General features: G+C 41.0%; 1 non-coding gene and 1 pseudogene across 1 annotated transcript; both read left to right on the top strand.

Moving 5' to 3' along the window:
- Positions 1–7,155: 7,155 nt before the first annotated feature.
- LOC147933418 (small nucleolar RNA R71) lies at positions 7,156–7,262 on the top strand. Its single transcript, XR_015576847.1, has one exon. It is a non-coding gene; the product is annotated as a small nucleolar RNA R71 (small nucleolar RNA).
- A 3,947-nt stretch (positions 7,263–11,209) lies between these two features.
- LOC104734007 (uncharacterized) lies at positions 11,210–12,486 on the top strand (annotated as a pseudogene).
- Positions 12,487–13,456: the final 970 nt, after the last annotated feature.

Genomic DNA, 13,456 nt, shown 5'->3' with positions numbered 1-13,456 from the left:
ACCTCCTGTTGTATGGCCATTACTTCCTTCTTTTCAATGACTACTTCTTCCTTCAAAGCCATCACTTCCTCTTGTTGCAAAGCTATCGTCTCCTTTTTCTCAATGATCTCCCTCAATTCCCTTATCTTTTGAGCCTTGAAACGTCCTGGGAATGGTAGAGGCGGTTTGTAAGCAGGAGGAAGGTATCTAGCAGGCTTAACAGCTTCTATGTCTGCAACTCGATTAGTCACTCGATCAGGTACTCGATCGTGTGTGTGGTCGAGCACCTGGTCGAGTGGTTTTTCTGCTTCAGTCTGCTCAATAAGACCTTCACTCTGGGCTTCAATTAGTGACCAATCCTCCCCACCGTGAACTTCACTGTCCTCAGTGACATATTCCTCATGGAGATGGACATCTTTAATAGTGATCTCCCTTGGGGTTTGAATGGCTTGTTCAGGAAGTTGGTGTGGCTTAGGAGCTGAAGTAGAAGCAATGGAGCTTTCCATGGACTGGAATGAAGAGGTCAGACTCTCAAGCTGGTGACTCAGGTCATGAGAATAAGAATTCAACTTCTTGGTGAGCTCTCCAAACTGCCTTGCTTCCTCAAGCTGCTTATTGGCTTGCCCAAGCAACAATTGTTGCATCATTGCTCTTAAGTCAGGTTCTTGGGCTTGGTAGGTTTGAAACGCTGGAGGGTGACACCATTGAGTCTGGAAACCTTGTTGCTTGTGCATGGGTGCATAATGGAACTGACTGCCTCGAAGCCCTAAAAATACTAAAAGACAAAATAGTCAACGGCTCGGTCGAGTGGCATGTCGAGCTGGCTTCTCTCGTGCATCCTCCACTCAATCGAGTCCTCCTCAGCACACGGTCGAGTGTCTGGTCGAGTGTGCGGTCGAGTTGGACTCTGGACGTTGGTTCTTCAGCCTTAACTCTCTTGCTTTCCTTTCATGATTGGCTCACTTCTCCTCAGCATTGCTTCCATGCTCCTTAAGCTCCAAAATCACCTGATTATGCATGAAAAGATGCAAATCCAATGCAACTAAACTCTAATGCATGATTAGTGCTAAAGCTACACAATAATGACCTAAATGGATAGCAAAAGATGCAAAAGATGTGAATAAACTAAGGGAAAACATGGTAAAATATATGAACGTCGACACCCCCATAACAGTAATGATACAAGAACAGAAATAGAAACTTCTACTAATGAACTAATGAAAGACTAGTAATGAACAGGACACTAAGTAAATGCAACAGAAATGCAACTAGAATGAAACAGGAATGAAACAAGGCAATCACAAATCATGAAACACAAAGTTCTGGGGATGAACTCGAGCAGCACTCGACCGAGTGTAGGTTAAGTGAGTGGTCGAGCTAGACAAATTCAGAAAAACAGAGCAATGCAATAAAAACAGAGTAATGCTAAACCAAAACAAACTACAAGCAAGCAACATGATTAAGACTGTAAATTCAATAAACAAAGAGGGTCCTGAGGATGGATTCATGGGATGAACTAATCATTGTGGTTGTCTAACTTGGTCAACAAATCTCAAGCAAACTTTGAGCTAACCTCTAGACATATAAATCTAAGACAAGTTTCTCCCACTCTCATGGTCAAGAAACAATCAAACCTATGCATCTTCTAGACTTGTTCTCACACAGTAAAGAATCTACACAAGCAGGCATTAAGCAATACATCTCAAACCAAACAAGACCTCTAATCTCTTAGCAAGCCTAATGGTAAGCTCTAGATCTAGCCTTATCTATGCTTCCTAAACATTGGTGTGATGCTAAGAATCTTGAAATCAGACTCTACCCTCTCAGATATAGAATCAGCATTAAGATCATCTACTCTAGAAGAGATCTACAACAATCAAGCTTGACCAAATCACACAAACCACAAGATCAATCCATCCTAACCCATCCTCAAGATCCTAAGCAAACTACTCACAACAATACATGATGAACAAAGTCAAAAACCCAGAAAATATTGAAACTTGCATTATTAGAAAGATTAAACAAAGATCTTCAATATTGATGAAAGGATGAAACTCAAATTCTCAATATCTTGAAAGTTATAGAACCAACAAAATACAAGAATCTAGTATTCTTTCTTAAGGAAGTACAAGATCTTAAAAATAAAAATGCAAAAGGAATAAAGCTAAAAAAGGTAAAAACTAGGTTTAGGGAATATCTAAAAAGCTGGACTCTTTGGTGGCTGCAGGTACAAGGCCTTATATAGGTGAGGAGGTGGAAGCCCTAAAAATAGAAAAAGTCAAAGTAGTCAACGGCTCGGTCAACTCGACCTTGTCTCGGTCGAGTCCATGGTTGAGCTGGCTTCTCTCGTGCACACTTCACTCGGTCGTGTCCATCTACCCACTCGGTCGAGTGCTTGGTCGAGTTGGACTCTGGACCTTGGTTCTTCAGCCTTAACTCTCTTGCTTTCCCTTCAAGATTGCTTCACTTCTCCTCAGGATTGTTTCCATGCTCCTTAAGCTCCAAAATCACCTGTTTATGCATGAAAAGATGCAAATGCAATGCAACTAAACTCTAATGCATGATTAGTCCTAAAGCTACACAATAATGATGAAAATGGCTTGCAAAAGATGCAAAAGATGTGAATAAACTAAGGGAAAACATGGTAAAATATATGAACATCAAATGCACACATTGATAATTGTAAGTCAATATTAGGTTCTTATAAATAGGAAATAGTGTCAAATCACAACATGCTTCAATTTAGACCAAATGCAATGCAGGAATTGAAGGCTTGGTTCATTCTTATGCTTCTTATTACTCAGCTAGCATCAAAGTACTATTAACTTGGGCATTGATCCTAGTTTGGTGAATCTAGCAAGCTAACAAGGCAAAACTCATCATAGATCCCTAATGCAAATATTTAACAGTCCTACATGAAACATGCTAAACAAGATCCTAATAAGCAATGCAAACTACATGAACACTCTTTTTTTTTTTTTTATAAAGATTTTTGCAAAACATTTTCAAATTTTTAGGGTTTTTCCATGCCTTAGATGCTATGCAAATACTAACATGATTATGCTAAAAATTTGAAATAAGAAAACAAAACACAATGTCAGATGCTATCTCAAACCCTCCCCCAAACTTAAATCACACAGTCCTCTGTGTGAAAGAAATTTGTAAGAGGATTCAAGACCAAAAACAAAACACAATATGAAATGCAATAGTATTTACAAGGAAGGTGATAGTGGTACCTTATGGATTGTGGAAGAAGCTGTCCACAACCTCATTCATGCTCTCATAAGTGTAGTTGGGGTCTTGTTGATGACTTGGAGAAGGAGATTCGGGCAGCTCGACGATAGCAACCAATTGGGACTCGGTCGACTACGTGCTCGAGTGGGGGGGGGGTCGAGCTGGACTGCGAGTGCCAAAATTCTGACCTTGTTGCTGGTAGAACTGGTGCAATAGTGCTGGATCCATGAAGTACTGGGGTGGGAAGGGAGGGTAACCTGGATATCCTGGATAAGCAGCTGGAGCTGGGAAGTCATAGGGTGTTCTGGGCTGGAACTCGGCCGAGTGCATCTGGGGTGCTCGGTCGAGTGGATGCTCGAGTGACCCGGTCGAGTGCCTCAAAAATTGTTGTTCTCGGCTACTTGAACTCCTCTTCCTCTGAATTGGCTCGTACATTGAGGCTCTAGCTGGTTCCACAGGGTTTTCAACTCTTAAAAGTGCTCTAGTTGAGCTACTCCTCCTCAAAGGGCTAGATGGTGTTGGTGAAGAATTTCCACTCTTCAACTCAGCAATCTCCTTCTTTAAGCCCTTAATGGACTTAGCCATATTGCCCACCTTCTTCTTTAGCTTATCAAAATTCTTCCCATGCCACTTGTTCCACTTTTGTAGGAGTGTCAACCTCTTGCTATTCTCCCTCACTCCTCTACTATCTCTTGGGTTGGGTTCATAATATTCAAAGTAAAACTGCTCCTCCCCATCAGCCATTTGCACATCTTCAGCTTCATCAACTCTAACTTGAACTATCCCATCAAACAAGAACTCATCAGCTGGCCAAAAGTCAATGTTGGCTCCTTCTTGAAAGGTGGTGAGCTCTTTGTTAGGTAAGATAAACTGTTTTTTCCCAACTGTTGGAAGCTCAAAGTTGAAAATGTGATTTCCTTGATGTATCTCCTTGGCTAGTATGAGAGTGGAGGTGAGGTAGCTTGAATCTATCCATCTAGGCATGACCTTCTTTCCTCTAAGTGGTACCTTAGCAGCTTGTAGTGTTGGAGTGATGATGCCTCCAATGGTTAGAGCTCCCATGGAACCTTTGTTGTGCAACTTCCCTACCCAGCTTTTCAAGTAGATCATGTGGTCAATAAGCACCATTGCAAGATCAGTGCCTTCTTTGCTTCCAAGGATGATGCTTCCATCCCTTGCTTCAAGAATTATGCTATTAAGTGCCACATCAATCATCTTGAGCTCACCTTCATTCAAATTTCCAGTTTCCTTCCTAGCAAAGAAGGTGTTTGCTAAGGCCTTGTGGAAGTACCTTAGGACTGGGCTCCTTATCTTGGAACTCTTGGTCTTGGAGGAGGAGTATGTGACATTGTCTCCTATGGTTTTCCAAATGGCATAGAGCTATTCTCTTGGTATTTCCATGCTCCTCTCACTACCAACTTCAAAGCCAAAGATGTTGGCTATCTTCTTCAATGAAAGCTCATACTTCTTCCCTTTGATGGTGAAGGCAACATGACCAGGTCCAAACTCCTTGTCCTTCCTTGAGTAGCAATGCATCTTGATAGCAGCTAGAAGCTCACAGCTCTCTTCTTTATACCCCTCCATGCAAAGCCCCATGAATTTGCGTAGCTTGCACTTCTCAAAGAGAAATTCTACATCTTCATCAATGCCTAGCTTCTCCATGGTCTCCTTGTGTGGGTATCTAGTCCTCAAGAACTGCATCCTCGAGAAGGTTTCATAAAGCTGCCTTTGAGTTAGGCCACAAGACCCTTCCTCACCATCATCTTCTCCTTCTTCTCATCTTCTTCTTCACTCTCACTCTCAACCTCCTCTTGTTCAATCTCAACTGCTGGCCTCTTCCCTTTGGCCTTGTTTCTCCTCATGAACTCCATAAGAGTTGGCTCCCTTTCTTCTTCACTTTCAGTTCTCTCAGGATCTTCCTCAGCTGACTGATTTCTTGAACTCGGCATCCGAGTCGATCGGCCACTCGGACCACCACTCGGTCGAGTGCATGCTCGAGTGGGTGGTCGAGTGGTTCTTCCAGTTTCTCCTCTTGATTCAAGACGATCATCACGACGATCTAGGGATCTTTCAGCCGCTTGTTGAGACTTCCTAGTAATCCTTGAAGACATTTTCGAACAGAACTGAGAGGAATAGACTCAAATCTTAAAGTTAATAGGTTAGTGACCCAAAAACTTGAAAGAGCTAAGCTTAAGCAAAAAGATGAACTTTGAGAGAGATTTTAAACTTGAATTTAATTGTTTTGCGCAAATGAGAGAGTGTGAGAGATACATGATCGAATCAAGCTCTATTTAAAGAAGCTAAGGGGACAAGGAGACAAGAGTGGAGCGTCTATACCATTCAAATTTGAAATGGGAATCTTTGACCAGCTTTTTGCTGCCACTCGACCCCACACTCGACCAGCACGTGGTCGAGCTCCTTGACCAAAGTTTGAAATTTCAAAATTTTTCTTCTTTTTCTTCCCTCCACTCGATCATTCTAGAGAAATGGGAATCGAGTGGGCCTTAGTTCTTTGCCAACTTGGTCGAGTACCTCTCGTGGGCCGGTCGAGTGGGCTTGCGAATCTACTTTCCAAAGTTCAAATCTCTCCATACCCGTCTACACTTTCATTAAAAGGCCTGCCCAACACAAACATAAAAGAAAACACATCAAAACTACAAGGAAAATAAAGCTTATATACAATGATACCTTAGAGACTTCCTCCCTAGTGAGCTTGTTTAAAGTCACTAAGCTTGACTTTGGTTGCCTTTTTAGGCTTGGTCTAGATATCAAGGAGGTGATGAAATCCTCCATGGAACCTCTTGATCACTGTGAAGTGGACTCTTGATCACTTCACCCTTAACACACAAACCATATTTCTTCTTGATTTTGAGCCTTGGTCTTGCCTTCTTCAAAGACCTCTTGTTTAGCTTGACTTGGAGATCCTTAACCATACCAGTCAACTCTTGCACTGAACTCTTAAGCTTTTCCACTGAATCCTCTTGAAGAGAGAGCTTAGCCTTTGGAGTTGCCTTATCACTTAAGCCTTCAGTTTGCTTTGCACAAACTTCACTCTGAACTTCAAGAAATGACCAATCCTCCCCATCTTTAACATCACTGTCCTCAGTGACTTCTTCATCAAAGATATGAATGGCTTTTGCAGTGAACTCCCTTGGATTTTGGACAGCTTTTCCAGGGAGTTGGTTGGGCTTACGAGCTGAAGTAGAGGCAAGGTTGCTCTCCATAAACTTCACTCTAGAGTTGAGAACTCCAAACTTCATGTTAAGGTTATTATACTGGGATGTGAGCCTTTGATTCAACTCAGCAAACTGTTTAGCCTCCTCAATCTTTCCATTGGTTTGCCCAATCAACAGCTGTTGCATCATGGCTCTTAGGTCTTGTTCCTGGCCTTGGTTAGTCTGAAACCCTGGTGGGGGACACAATTGGGGCTGGAACACTTGATGCTGCTGCTTGGGTGCATAGTTGTTTTGCTGTTGAGGCTGTTGTGGTGGATAGACTTGGTCTTGTGGATTAGCCACATTGGTGCTTCTAGAGGAGAGGTTGTTGTTCTTGAACCCTCCTCCTTGGTTGTAGCCTTTGAATCCACCCTGGTTTTGCATATAACAGAGCTCATCAAATTCTCTCTCCCCCTCTTGAACTTGAACCTCTTCTTCACCAATGAAGTGAATGGACTTTTGTTGGCTAAGGAGGATCTTGTCAAGCTTCTCATTGACCATCTTCAAATCCTTCTTGTACTTGTCCTCTTGATCAGTGGAGGTGGACCTTATGGTTCTGTCATAGTCCTCATTGTAATTGCCATCTGACTGAGCAAGATTTTCAACCAATTCCCTTCCTTCTTCCACATTCTTGTTGAGGAAGTTGCCATTTGAGGCTGTATCAAGAAGCATTCTGATCTTGGGAAGCAATCCTCTATACAAAGTACTTAGGAGGGACTCATTGCTGAAGCCATGGTGAGGACACTGAGTCTGGAATCCTTTAAACCTCTCCCAAGCTTCACAAAAGCTCTCATTGTTTCTTTGGGCAAACCCATAAATTTCATTCCTCAATCTAGCAGTCCTAGCATTTGAGAAGAACTTTGCCAAGAAAGCCTTCTTGCAAGCATCCCATATGGTTATTGCTCCAGTTGGAAGTGTCTTCTCCCAGAGATGAGCCTTGTCCCCAAGCGAGAAGGGGAACAACCTTAGCTTGAAGCCATCTTCACTCACTCCATTGATTTTTGTGAGACCACATATCCTATCAAACTCATCAAGATGGTCTAGGGGATCGTCCATTGGCAACCCATGGAACTTGTTGGCTTGAATCATGGAGATCAATCCACTTTTGATCTCATAATTGTTGTTTGCTACTGTAGGAGGCACAATACCAGCTCTCTGGTTATGTGTGTTTGGTGCATCTCCAGCACCAATGTTTCTTGCCCTTGGAGCTTGTTGATCTTGTTGCTCCATTAGCACTTGTTGTTCTTGTTCCTGATAGATCCTTGTTCTCTGCTGTCTTAGGTCCCTTGGTGGCCTGTTGATGTGATCTAGGAGTCTCTGAAGATTGTGATGACCCTTGGACCTTGTTTGCATCAACAGGCGCGAGTACAAACTCGAACATGTACTCGGTCGAGCGTAGTCTCGAGTGGGTGGTCGAGTTGACTGGGAACTGATGTCTAATTGTATCCGGATTCTGACTTGACCGAGTACTCGATCACTCACTCGGTCGAGTGGTGGTCGAGTTGATGGTCGAGCTGGTACCTGAAACTCAATCACAGACAAGAAGGAGAAGAAACGATATCATTAGCGAACAAGTGGATAAACGAACTTAATCTTAGACTTCAATTGATCCTAATTGTCACAAAAACACACTCAAATGGGCAACGGCGCCAAATTGAAACACATCTTTTGTATGGTTGGTGATATGGTATGATGAGATGATGGATATGAATGAGGATGAATGAATGGAGTGCAGTGTGTTTCAATTCCCCTTATGCAGTTGCAGTATAAGAGGTGTCAATCCAATCTGAGTGTTTGCAAGCAATCAGGATGTGCATAAATGTCTAATTCAAGTCAAATATGAAGGATGTTTGTCACTAACAACCTATTGATCAAATGTAAAATGCAGAAAGTAAAAGCTACTAATATGGATGCTAAATGTAAAGAAAACAGACTAATCAAAGCTATGATGCAATAAGAACAGAAATAGAAACTATAGTAATGCAAGTAATGAACTAATGCAAGGCAAGTAATGAACAGGATACTAAGTGAATGCAACATAAATGCAACTAAAATGAAGCAGGAAGTAAGACAAGACAACTACAAAGCATAAACAAGAATTCTGGGGATAAGCTCGAGCAAGCACTCGATCGAGTGTAGATCGAGTACAAGGTCGAGCTGGACAAACGCGAGAAACAGAGCAATGCAAGAAAAACAGAGCAATACAAAAGCAAATCAAACAACAACCAAACAATAGGATTTAAGATAAGAAATCAATAAACAAGGAAGGTCTTGAGGAGGGATTCATGGGCTAGACTAGTGATTGAGGTCATCTAACTTGGTCAACAAATCTCAAACAAACTTGAGCTAATCTCTAGACAATGATCTCTAAGAACATGTTAATCCACTCTCATGGTAAAAACAATCAAGCTCATATATTTCTATACTTGCTCTCACAAAAGAACCTATACAAGCAAGCATTAAGCAATATGTCAAAAATCAAACAAGACTTCTAATCTCTTAGCAAGCCTAATGATAATCTCTAGATCTAGCCTTATCTATGCACCTTAGACATTGGTGTGATGCTAAGAGGCTTGAGATCAAACCCTACCCTCTCGGTTATAGGATCAGCATTAAGCACATCTAGCCTAGAATAGATCTACAATAATCAAGCTTGACCAAATCAAACAAACCTCAAACACAATCTAGCCTAACCCATCCTCAAGATCCTAAGCAACTACTCACAAGCACACATGATGAACAACAAAGTAATAAACCCAGAAAATATCGAAACTTCCATCAATAGATAGATGAAACAGAGATCAAAAATATTGAAGAAGGAATCAAACACGAATTCTCAATATTTTGAAAGTTATCAAACTAACAAATATGAGAAATCTCTTCTTTTTCTCCTTCAAGGAGGTACAAGATCTAAGAAAATAAAAGTGCAAAAGTAAATAATTCCCGAAAGGGAAAATACTAGGTTTGAGAAATATCTAAAAAGCTGGACTCTTTGGTGGCTGCAGGGTACAAGGCCTTATATAGAAAAAGTAGTGGAAGCTCTAAAAATGCTAAAAGACAAAATAGCTAGGCGGCTTGGCCAAATCGACCCGGTGCTCGGTCGAGTGACCGGTCGAGTTGGCTCCTCTTTTGCATCTTCCACTCGGTCGAGTCCCTCTCCGCACACGGTCGAGTGTCTAGTCGAGTGGGCAGTCGAGTGGGACTCTGGACTTTGGTTCTCCAGCCTTAACTCTCTTGCTTTCTCCTCTTGTTTGCTTCACTTCTCTTAAGCATTGCTTCCATGCTCCTTAAGCTCCAAAATTCCCTGTTTATGCATGAAAAGATGCAAATGCAATGCAACTATACTCTAATGCATGAACAGTACTAAAGCTATGCAATAATAGTCAAAATGGATAGCAAAAGATGCAAAAGATGTGAATATACTAAAAGAAAACATGGTACAATATATGAACATCAATGTATATAGATAAAACTCCTAAAACTAGTCTCCGATTAATCCCATATTTTTAATCAAATTTTCCAATTAATCGCTAGGCCCTCCCTGACCGCCCAAATAACTCTTAGCGATTTTTTAAACGGGGAGTATTCCTAATCAACCTAGAACGTCTTACATGCCTCAAGCAATATATTCTCTGACAGTGAATCTCTAACTCTTGCTAATCCATTCCCATGGTAGAAACAATCAACCTTAATCACTTCCCTATCCAACTCTCGTTGAAGAAACATGACCAAGCAGGCAATAACATCCGATCCACTAATGTCAATGAATTCCTTTAATCTTTTAGGCTAAGTGAATAGATCTCTGGCATTATATGGTTCAAGTGTTTCAATGAACATCTCTCAATGCGGAAAAACCCTAGATCTAGTCTCAACCTCTCAGTCTGAAACTAGCATTAAGAACACTAATCCAGAAGGGAATTTTTTAATAAGAACAAACAATCTAAAACAACCTAATCGATCAGGAACACTTACTAGCCTATCCCATCCTTAGAAACCTTGGTTCACTACTCAAGCATCATATAAATTGCCATAGACAGAGATATGAATAACGATTGCATAAAAAGTGTTGGAACAAAGATGTAAAATCGAAAGCAGTAGAGAAAACAAAAGTGGTGGAATTTAGTACAGTATCTGAGTAAAAGGTATTGCAAAAAGAATTTAGAAATCCTAACAAAGCTTGTAAAAGTGTAAAAATCTCTCTCTCTCTCTCTCTCAGTAGCTCTCGCATTCTCTCTGAATCTAGTGTGTGACATCTCTCCCCTGTGAGAAAATAGGATAGGATTTATATAGGGAAACCCTTTGACCTAGCCGCACAGCATCACCCAAAGGCCTACATGACGCTAGGGTCAAACACCTTCTTGGGTTGGGCTTCGGGTAGTTCCTCTTGAGCTTAGATCAGCTTCATTGGGTTAAGGTTTCAGGCTGTTCTTCTTGCATGATCGCACCATCGGGTATATGCTCGGTTTACACCTCATTCTTGCTCTTTTAAGGCTCCAAAGCACATGTTTTCATCCAAAATGCAACAATGCAACAATACAACACTCTAGATAACCTAAATTCAAATATCTAAGGTTAAAGATAAAAAAATGCTAAGATTTGACTTACACAATGCAAAACATGACTAAAAGGATGCCTAAAAAGGTGTAAAATAGAGAGACATCAGTGCTCCTTCTCTAGGTGTTGGCCAATATAAAGGAGAATGGTGAATAAAGAAGACTTTAATGGGGTTAGTTATAAGATCTAAGTTATGAGAGCAAGATGAAGAAGGAAGAAGAACGTGAATGTTGTCTTGTGGTATGGTGGTGAGGTATAATATTAGCAAGTTATAAACTAAAAATCTTAGTACTACACCTTAAAGTTTTTCTCCACACCTTAAAACCTGTGCGTGAACCCCAACGCCCCAACTTTTTCTCTCCCAAAGTTTCTTTGCGACAAACCTAACTGCTCCGTGTCTTGCCTCTCCAGTGTCTGGTTGCGACCAGCGCCGTGAGAGGTCTCTAGATTACCTTGGTCTGGTTTCATCTGCGCACTTGAAGATTACTTTAGAATTATTCGGCTCTGTTTCTCGCGATGGCCGTTCTCCGGTGGTTGAAATCTCCTGCTCTATGCCTCCATTGCCTATAGACAACGTTGGAGCAAGGTGAAGGCTCTGATTTTTGGTCCTAGCGTTTCGCATTTCAAGCGGCAGAGCAAGCTTCTGTTTGTAGATCTGTTCCAGTTCGCCTTCTTCCTGGTGTTTCCAGTGGTCGAGTGTGCTTCCGTAGGCAGTGCCGCGATGTCTCCTCTCCTCCTTGCTCGGACTCATTTTTTCCAAGATCTCTCTTGGTCTAACCGCCACGTTTTGCCTTGTGTCTGCCGAAGTTATTGGTTTCTTTGTGTCGGGTTGTTCGCTTTGAGGACGGCTTACTCCCACACGCCTGAAGCCTCTGTCTAATTTGTGCGTGTTGTTTTCGTGTGTCGAAGTCTGAATCGAGAGGTTTTCATTAGCTCTGTGGATGGTTTGCCATCGTTGGTTGGTGTTTTTCATCAGACCTTGAGCTTCTGATGCCTCAGCCTCTCTTTTCTGTTCCTCCTTCGCATAGGTTTCATAGCATGGCTACTATTGGAAGCTGTTTGTCTCATCTATTTTTCATCGAGCCTTGACATTTTAGGAGAATTACGTCTCTGTTGGCATCTTCTGCTTGAGGACAGTAGCAGGATTATTAGGAGCATGTTTTCTCATGGCTGGTCAATTTCCCTCGTCGAACCAGATGGTAAATGGCTCCTTTGGGTAGCTGTCGTGGTTTTTGATAAGTTGAGGTTTTAGTTATCGGTGGTAGCTAGCTCCCCTCTCCTCTTGAGAACTCTGCAGGTATATAAATTCTTCGGTTTAGTTCAAGGCCGGTTCTTTGTTTTGGCTTCCTGTTGTTATTGCCTTTGTTTGAAGATTGTTTTGCTTTAAGTACTCGCTTCTGCCCTGCGTCTTGATTGTGCTATAGAGGAGCTAGTCGGGCTAATGGCTTATGGTGTGGTTGTGGATGATCTTATTTTGCTCTGCGCTGCTGACTTCGGGGAATGAACTCGGTAGAAGGAGCTTGCAACATTTGCTTAATTTGGCTTGTGAGGTTCCGTTTTAGGGAAAGCTCATGGATTGAAACGAAGTTTCGATTTCACATGACGCAGGGAGAGTAGGTGATCAATGATTTGGAGTTTTCTCTGTTGACGGCTCTGTCTGGGACCTTGTGCGAAAGGCTTCTAGAGCTAATTGTCGCAAGTAAGTGTTTTACAATCTGAAAATTCCCTTCTCCTTTTGCAGCTCATCCAAGAAGGACAACAAAAAGTCCATCGCTTCGTCTTGTTCCCAAAGCTTCATTGCTTGGTTGAATAGATAGATCGAAAACTTGGTTTAATTACCATCCTATGCTTCCATGTTTTTACTTTTTTTTCCATGGAACCATATTTATAGTTTTCTAATCTTTGGTTCTAACCTTAAATTTTTTCATTATTAATGAACTATTTAAATTTAGAAAAAAAAAAAATCTTAGTACTGAAAATTTCTGATGGTGATAAAACTTTTCCAGGTTTTTTTAAAATAGGTTTCTTGATTGAATCTCCTTAATTGTGTTGATTATGGGTGAATGAATGCTAGGTGGGTTGTGCATAACCTCTGTATTAGTCTATTAGATTATATTTTTTTGTAGAGTAAAATAAAAAAATCAAGGGAACTCTCGAGGCAATATATAGAACAAGCAAATAATGTTTATGTCTTGATGAATGTAATAAACATGCAGTGCCGGCCCATCTCTAAAATAGCTAAAGCATGTATTTTAGGTCATATAATATATTCTAATTATTTGGTTTATTTTACCAAAAATATATTAGTTGAGTCGGTTATGTAGTATGAGAATAACTATATGGTTGAGGATTCGAGTATCTTAATCGGCAGTTTTTATTAAAATATAACTATTTGTTCTTATTCAGAGTCAGTTCTTATTATTTGTTCTTCACCAAAATATGATATTATATCTAATGAATGTTAACTTGTCTTT

Source organism: Camelina sativa, chromosome 12 (genome assembly GCF_030686135.1).
Source record: "Camelina sativa cultivar CO46 ecotype springtype chromosome 12, ASM3068613v1".
NCBI classification, from domain to species: Eukaryota; Viridiplantae; Streptophyta; class Magnoliopsida; order Brassicales; family Brassicaceae; genus Camelina; species Camelina sativa.
This window is presented reverse-complemented; position numbering and strand designations above follow the sequence as displayed.